Raw genomic sequence first — 8,880 nt, 5'->3', positions numbered from 1 at the left:
TTCACACTTAGAGCTTGACATTAAATGGTTTGATAGGTGAGGAATGTCGTAAACAGTATCGATTTTTGACCATGAACCAACATCAGACAGTCGGTCACGCCCAGCAAAAACATTCCTTCTGCCTTGCACAACAGTTTCATGTAGATCTCTATATGATATATCGTATATAAACATCATATTTGTATAAGTATATATCATATATAATATTATCATATCAACCAATCAATATTTGATATATAAAGGATCTCTTTTCGTATATAAGTTAGTTTATTTTAAGATTCTTTAACCAAAACCTTTTCGAATTTTCGTAGAGTTTAAAGTCGCCTTTCAATTACTATACCATACAAATCATATATGTATACGCAGATATCTTATATAATACTAGCTGGCCCGGCAAACGTTGCATTGCCCTCTATATTATTTCTAGGTAAAAAATTGTTGAAAGCTATGTTGTTCAGGCTGGGATACACTGATAAATTTATTAATCGGATTTTCATTCAAGCACCTTGTTGTAAACGACATTCTTCGTTTTTTGGTCGGGTGCAAGAACAAATAATGCGGATCGTTTGCCAACACGTGAGCATGCCACGTACAATTGACCATGAGAAAAACACGCATTTTCTAGATTGAGGCCACAAATAGTCAAAGATTGGCCCTGTGACTTGTTGATCGTCATGGCGAAGGCAAGACGAAGCGGGAATTGAATTCGTTTAAATTCAAAGGGCATATCTGTTGAGCTCATCGGAATCCTAGGAATAAGAACTTCCTCATCTTTAAATTTTCCTTTGAGTATCAACGCGTGAATCACATTGCTCATCAGTTTTCTTATCACCAAACGCGTTCCATTGCACAGTTTTGGTTGGTTTAAATTTCTAAGCATGCAAATCATGGAGAATTGCTCTTTTCATAGCTGTGTTCATTTCTTGACGCCGGTCAAGTTGTTCTTCCATATTGCCCATGAAGTATATTTGCAAGAATTTTTGCTGTGCATCTTCAATAGGTTGCAATGATCCAATGCGATGGCAAATCTGGCCTTGAATCTTTAAATTCAAAGCCATAGTTATAGTTATATTTACAAACACTATTTACAGAAATCTAACAAACTACATTATTCAAAATTTTTTTTTGGCAGTCATAGAAAATAAAATTTTTAACGTAAATTACCTTAAATATCCGTCTCCAATATTTTCCGCCCCAAATTATGTCATTTGGAAACAGACATTGTATTTTTGAGTGTTCGCTAGAAAATGTCGTGATTCTAGTGTTTCGCCATAAAGCAGGGAACGCAATGGCTATGGTGACCGCTAATGGCAATGTCACTTTACCACTAAGGCAGCACAAACCGGGCGTTTCACCAGCAAACTTCAATGCGCCACAATGCTAGCAAACAACGTCCATTGGACCAATGCAAACTAAACGATTCAAGCTGTAATCAATGGTGCAATCATATCGAAACGCTGCTCGATTCAAATCAATCCTTGAACCATTTCTTATTGCCATTTCACGGGCTGCCTCTCTTTGAGAAGCACGAATTAAGGCCCTTCTTCCCTGGGTACTAACGCGGAGCCTTTCTCGTGCGATTTCTCGCTCTTCGTCAGATAATTGACTCGCGCTATTCCGTTGCCTAATTGCATTATGGGTCCGCCGGGAAAGATTAGATCTTCTAGGACGCGGCATTTTTATTAATAGTAATACTGCCCTCGCACAAAACCATATAAAACAATCGAGAAATATAAATATAAATAATTTACACAAATTTATGTTTGAGACAAACAAATACCTGAACTTTCGAGATATTTAGCTTTTGTAAAAGTCCAAAAATACAATTTTTAATAATTAACTTTTTTTTTTTAATTTCGAATTTTGAATTTTGAATTTTTTATTTATTTTTGATTGTTAGGTTTTAATCTTTTGATTTTTTTTTTTAATTTTTGCAGATTTTTGATTTGAAATATTTATAAAGTTTAAAAGTCCGAAAATATAAAAAGCCAAAAATACACTTTTTAATAATTACCTTTTTTTTTTTTTTAATTTCGAATTTTTAATTTTTTATTTATTTTTTGAACAGTCAGGTTTTAATCTTTTGATTTTTTGCAGATTTTTGATTTGAAATATTTTTCCTTTTGATTTGAAAAAATTTTTTTTTTTTTTTTTTTGAATAGTCAGGTCTGCTCGAGGTCAGGAGACCGTAGACTGACTGACTACATTTGTTTATTTACTTCTACACTATTGTCAAAACTGTCACTGTTACCAAGCCTACTGGGTATAAAAAAAATTTGAACATTTGGGGAAAAAACCGCGTTTTTCAAGTATTCGGCAAATTTTTTCAGTATTTTTAAGACCCTATACTAAACTCGTTGCGGAGACAAATCCAACAAATCAAAAACCATGAAAATTGGTTCAGCCCAAATCAAGTTATAAGCAGTCTTCACTTTTACACAACTTTCTTTTATATATATAGATTATTATCAATATCATCCAATCAAAATTTGAAATATATATCTATATAGTGGAGCTCCCTTTTCGTATATAGAGTTCACTTAAGCAAAGCTATTTCGGATCTTTGAAGAGTTTAAAGGTTTTACATAGATAATTTTAATTCTAGTTTGTAGGCATGTTTAATGTCAATAGAAGGTTTACTCTTCATATCTATATATGTACCATATATATATCCAAATATTTAGCGTACTACATCGGGGTGTTCAATCAGTCAGCTGTCGAGTAGAACAAAATTCATTAACCTAATGAGGCATTATTAAATTATTCACGTTTGGAAATGTGCCACAAGTCGAATGGGAACACATTGTCCATATCAATGACTAATCTATGAATATATATACTATATATATTTGTGTGTGTGTGTGTGTGTGTGTGTGCATTTACGCATGTAGTGTATGCCACACATTATGTAGAGAGTTTTGTGTGTGCATTTTGGTTCATTGAATAAAAACTTAATCAGCATTCAATTAAATGCACAGAGCTTAACAACAAGAGCTAGAAAGAGACAAAGCAGTGCCAGAGTGAGAGAGAGAGGGGGAGCGGAAGAGTGAGAGTGAATAAAGTTAAGCCAGCAAAATGAAACGCGTGTTCGCTGATTATGTAAATCAATTGAGCTGCGAGATAAAAAACAATTTCTGCTGATAAATCGCTCTTTAGTATTAAATTTATAGTATGTATATAAATGTGTGTCTATAATATATATACATATAATTGTTTTTTTACTGATTTCTCTTCTTTGATTTAAATTGTCCCCGTGCTGACGTTCGACTTCTATTTAATGTTTCACGTCAATTTGAGGTTGCTTCGCATACTGATTGCATCATATCCTGTGAGCGAATGGGGGCATATCGGTTTTGCACATTTAACAAGCACTCGGTTTTGTTAATGTGTTTTTCGTATACCCTGTAAGTCAACAACTCGTTTGCACTCTCTCTCTCTCTTCAAGAATTTTAAAACAGCTTCGTATTTATTTTACAGTTACGCGAAAAGCTTGAATTATGTTGGATATATGATACCCTGTAATGTCTTTTTACAAGGCTCCTCTTGTTCCTCTTCTTGGTATGCTGACTGCATAATACCCTGTAAATAACTAATGCGTATATTCGTTTTACTATCTCTAACAAGTATCAATTATTTCTTTTTATAACAGTTTAATTCTCTTGGTAAATATGTTGTTTTGTATAATACCCTGTGCAGGATCGTTTACTCTATCTTTATTCTTTCTAAATTATATCGCCTATATTTCTGACATTACATTTAGTTGCGAAACTTGATTCAGAAATATTTTACTGCCCTTTAATATTCTAAAATCATTAATATTCTATAATCTTGCTATACATATATAAACTATATATGTATTTACGTCTATAAAAATACAACAAATCATATTTGCCTCTATTCAGCCAATTCAATCCATTTCACAATCTTTGAAATCACTCAATGCAAACTCGAATTTCAAAAGTTCTTTTAATTCAAGAGGAGAAGAGAGCCAGAGTGAGAGAGCGAGAGAGAGAGAGAGATGTGTTGAATGATTAGCCCAAGACAAATATTACCCATTATATATATTATAATATACTCGTACATATAGTACATATGTATATATTTTTAATTTGTGACTAATTTGTGCAATAAATTTGCGAATTTTATTGCTTAAATAGAGCTCCATTGTTCCTTTGTGGTGATAAGGGCACTGCTGCTGCAGTGACTAACGACCCACAGCTCGTGCCCTACATATCGCAGAGGAGCAAACACCTGCTGTCTCCGGTGACTTAGTCATGTGAAAGGAATGCAATTAGTTCAACTAAAACTTGACTAATTGCCGGGCTGCAATTTGACTGGAATTTAGCTAAATATAGTATTGCACACCAAATACAGACACTCCTCCATGCGGATGATAAGAAAGGAAAACTACTGTTGGCTATAAAAAAAAATAATCTTAAATTACACAATTTTAACTAAATTGCTCTTTGTAATATTTTAAATATTTGTAGCATTGCATAAGACATTATTAAATTGCGATGTATGCAAATTTAAAGTAGATGCAAATCGAAATATTAGTAATATAAATTCTACATTAAAACAAACAGAAAATATTAATTTCAATTAAACTTTGTACCTAAAATTATTTTTAAATCAAATTATTATTAAATAAGAAAGACAAATAACAACTCAAAAAAAAGAAGGAAAAATGAAAACTGTAAAAATTAAATTAATAGTTTGTTGAAATACAATAATTAATATTGTATTTAAAATCTGTAAAGTTTATTTTACTTTGGAACATTAAAATGTAAAAAAATAAAGCAATATAAATTAAAGTAACAATAATAATATTGAAAAAATAAAATTTAAAAATTATTTAAATCAATAAAACTTAATTTATTTTTGGATATTAAAATGAACAAAATAAAAGCAAGAGAAATTTAACTAAAAATAATAATATTGAAATAAAATTTAAAAAAAAAATAGAATTAAAAAAAAAAACATATTAATCCATATAATATTATTCTAAATTGAAGAGAAATTAAAAACTTTAGAAATCTTTATCATTATTCTTTTAATGTTTTATTAAACTAAATATTTCACATAGAAACGTACGTATTTCCTATATCGTATGAGTACTACATTAGTTGTCGTTCGATATCTCTTTCTCTATTCCTCTTTCTGGCTCTTTCACTTTTAGTTTGTTCCCTCTCTCTCTCTCTCTCTCTCTCTCTCTCTCTCTCTCTCTCTCTCTCTCTCTCTCAGTTTGACTTTAGCGGAATGTATTTCTATACGTATTGCATTAAATGAAATCCACGCAAAGATTGTGAAATTTGAATATAGGAAAAGAACTCTGAGTAATTCTGAATTCGAATGCAAACTGTTGCTAAGGCTTACTTATATGATGCAATATGCGAGTTATAAACGTCTACACGTACGCCAATATACTATATACAGGGCTTCCATAGAGTCTGAGTCCGCATAGCGAATAACCTTGGGTCACCATGAGTGAGTGCGTTGCCTAGTTGAAATAGAGGGCCCGTCTCCAGAGTCTATGACACACATCTGATATCAGTTCGTTGTTGACTTTGCCATATTCCATTTGCCAAGTGATCTAATCAGAGTCGAAAAAAAAACCTCTTTGTTGCGAGCCTCGAGCAGACGCCGTGTCTACGAGCTCCGCGGCATGTTCTACGTTGTTTTCGCAACGGGCCGAGCAATGGAGAGAGGCGTGGCGGCGTCGGGGGCGTGGAGGAACACGCCATTCGGTAGGCGTAGCTGAAGTGCAGTTCGTTTAGCGATAAACACGCGACCTTGCGAACATTTCCCGTTCCATCTGCCAGCGTTACACCTATACTAACTATACAGTATAGATATACATATATACATACATATATATAAATATTTACAGTTGTATATTTATACTGCCTTCTTCTATATATGACGCATTTTTGCCCTAGCACCGCTAAATATTGATTTAATATTCCTTAGCTTTACTGTTGATAAGTTTATATAAATACATATTTATGTATGTACATATACATAGATATACATACTGGGTAGCTATAAAGACAAAGAGATATAGTCAGACCTGTCAGACGATTTGTCGTCCAAGCATTGTTGAATTTAGATAAGGCGAAAGCGAAACGCAGTTTCATCAGCTTTATTCACGATGATTCGTTGGCCCTCCGCAAATATTGATCGAGTTATTATAAAACTGAAACTTGACTGATCCATGTTAGGATCAAAAAAGTGGGTCTTGGCATTTCTTCAAATCAAACAAAACTTATTTAGATAGATAAATGAATTATGAGTGCTAGAGAGAGTTTAGTTAGGCATAGAAATTAAATTAGTATGGAATGTTGTTGAATCACTGATTTTTCTGAGTCTTCTCGGATATATGATAGACATATTTACATACATATATACAAATTCTGTCGTTTCAGTAGAGAAGAGCAATCGGGTTCCTTATTTAAGTACTTGATTAAAGAACTTTTTATTTGTATTCTAATTAAATATTATAGCTAGTCAAAATATGAAAGAAAAGTTCCCTGTATTAAAAAAAAATGTATATTTAAATATATGTCAACTAAAAACATAAAATATATCATTTTTCCATGTTTAATCTATATATATAAAAGAAAGTTGTGTAAAAGTGAAGACCGCTTATAACTTGATTTGGGCTGAACCAATTTTCATGGTTTTTGATTTGTTGGATTTGTCTCCGCAACGAGTTTAGTATAGGGTCTTAAAAATACTGAAAAAATTTGCCGAATACTTGAAAAACGCGGTTTTTTCCCCAAATGTTCAAATTTTTTTTATACCCAGTAGGCTTGGTAACAGTGACAGTTTTGACAATAGTGTAGAAGTAAATAAACAAATGTAGTCAGTCAGTCTACGGTCTCCTGACCTCGAGCAGACCTGACTATTCAAAAAAAAAAAAAAAAAAAAAAAAAAAAAAATTTTCAAATCAAAAGGAAAAATATTTCAAATCAAAAATCTGCAAAAAATCAAAAGATTAAAACCTGACTGTTCAAAAAATAAATAAAAAATTAAAAATTCGAAATTAAAAAAAAAAAGGTAATTATTAAAAAGTGTATTTTTGGCTTTTTATATTTTCGGACTTTTAAACTTTATAAATATTTCAAATCAAAAATCTGCAAAAATTAAAAAAAAAATCAAAAGATTAAAACCTAACAATCAAAAATAAATAAAAAATTCAAAATTCAAAATTCGAAATTAGAAAAAAAAAGTTAATTATTAAAAATTGTATTTTTGGACTTTTACAAAAGCTAAATATCTCGAAAGTTCAGGTATTTGTTTGTCTCAAACATAAATTTGTGTAAATTATTTATATTTATATTTCTCGATTGTTTTATATGGTTTTGTGCGAGGGCAGTATTACTATTAATAAAAATGCCGCGTCCTAGAAGATCTAATCTTTCCCGGCGGACCCATAATGCAATTAGGCAACGGAATAGCGCGAGTCAATTATCTGACGAAGAGCGAGAAATCGCACGAGAAAGGCTCCGCGTTAGTACCCAGGGAAGAAGGGCCTTAATTCGTGCTTCTCAAAGAGAGGCAGCCCGTGAAATGGCAATAAGAAATGGTTCAAGGATTGATTTGAATCGAGCAGCGTTTCGATATGATTGCACCATTGATTACAGCTTGAATCGTTTAGTTTGCATTGGTCCAATGGACGTTGTTTGCTAGCATTGTGGCGCATTGAAGTTTGCTGGTGAAACGCCCGGTTTGTGCTGCCTTAGTGGTAAAGTGACATTGCCATTAGCGGTCACCATAGCCATTGCGTTCCCTGCTTTATGGCGAAACACTAGAATCACGACATTTTCTAGCGAACACTCAAAAATACAATGCCTGTTTCCAAATGACATAATTTGGGGCGGAAAATATTGGAGACGGATATTTAAGGTAATTTACGTTAAAAATTTTATTTTCTATGACTGCCAAAAAAAAATTTTGAATAATGTAGTTTGTTAGATTTCTGTAAATAGTGTTTGTAAATATAACTATAACTATGGCTTTGAATTTAAAGATTCAAGGCCAGATTTGCCATCGCATTGGATCATTGCAACCTATTGAAGATGCACAGCAAAAATTCTTGCAAATATACTTCATGGGCAATATGGAAGAACAACTTGACCGGCGTCAAGAAATGAACACAGCTATGAAAAGAGCAATTCTCCATGATTTGCATGCTTAGAAATTTAAACCAACCAAAACTGTGCAATGGAACGCGTTTGGTGATAAGAAAACTGATGAGCAATGTGATTCACGCGTTGATACTCAAAGGAAAATTTAAAGATGAGGAAGTTCTTATTCCTAGGATTCCGATGAGCTCAACAGATATGCCCTTTGAATTTAAACGAATTCAATTCCCGCTTCGTCTTGCCTTCGCCATGACGATCAACAAGTCACAGGGCCAATCTTTGACTATTTGTGGCCTCAATCTAGAAAATGCGTGTTTTTCTCATGGTCAATTGTACGTGGCATGCTCACGTGTTGGCAAACGATCCGCATTATTTGTTCTTGCACCCGACCAAAAAACGAAGAATGTCGTTTACAACAAGGTGCTTGAATGAAAATCCGATTAATAAATTTATCAGTGTATCCCAGCCTGAACAACATAGCTTTCAACAATTTTTTACCTAGAAATAATATAGAGGGCAATGCAACGTTTGCCAGGCCAGCTAGTATATGTATATAACTCTAATATAGATTCTCTTTCAATCCATACTATTTCACAAGATATATTAACTCTAATGCATATTCCATTTGACTCTATTCTATTTGATTCTTGGCTCTTTAAATTCTCTATATATATTTATAACCCTATCCGTAATTATCTTTAGCTATAAATTTGTTTTACGCGCAGTTTCCATC

General features: G+C 32.7%; 3 long non-coding RNA genes across 5 annotated transcripts; 2 read left to right on the top strand and 1 right to left on the bottom strand.

Moving 5' to 3' along the window:
• Positions 1–391: 391 nt before the first annotated feature.
• On the top strand, positions 392–611 carry LOC149269396 (uncharacterized). Its single transcript, XR_016270131.1, has 2 exons — positions 392–427; positions 503–611. It is a non-coding gene; the product is annotated as an uncharacterized LOC149269396 (long non-coding RNA).
• Positions 447–2,462, bottom strand: LOC149269395 (uncharacterized). 3 transcript variants are annotated; one of them, XR_016270129.1, is made up of 3 exons: positions 1,781–2,462; positions 1,165–1,694; positions 447–1,103 (listed from the first exon to the last, which is right to left on the bottom strand). It is a non-coding gene; the product is annotated as an uncharacterized LOC149269395 (long non-coding RNA). The 3 variants fall into 3 exon arrangements; XR_016270128.1 differs by having other exon boundaries at positions 1,165–2,462; XR_016270130.1 differs by having other exon boundaries at positions 447–1,040; positions 1,165–2,462.
• A 4,145-nt stretch (positions 2,463–6,607) lies between these two features.
• Positions 6,608–8,626, top strand: LOC149269394 (uncharacterized). Its single transcript, XR_016270127.1, has 3 exons — positions 6,608–7,292; positions 7,379–7,908; positions 8,033–8,626. It is a non-coding gene; the product is annotated as an uncharacterized LOC149269394 (long non-coding RNA).
• Positions 8,627–8,880: the final 254 nt, after the last annotated feature.

The sequence above is a fragment of the Drosophila arizonae genome, chromosome 4 (assembly GCF_054131065.1).
Source record: "Drosophila arizonae isolate 15081-1271.41 chromosome 4, UAZ_ARI_1.0, whole genome shotgun sequence".
In the NCBI taxonomy this organism is placed as follows: Eukaryota; Metazoa; Arthropoda; class Insecta; order Diptera; family Drosophilidae; genus Drosophila; species Drosophila arizonae.
This window is presented reverse-complemented; position numbering and strand designations above follow the sequence as displayed.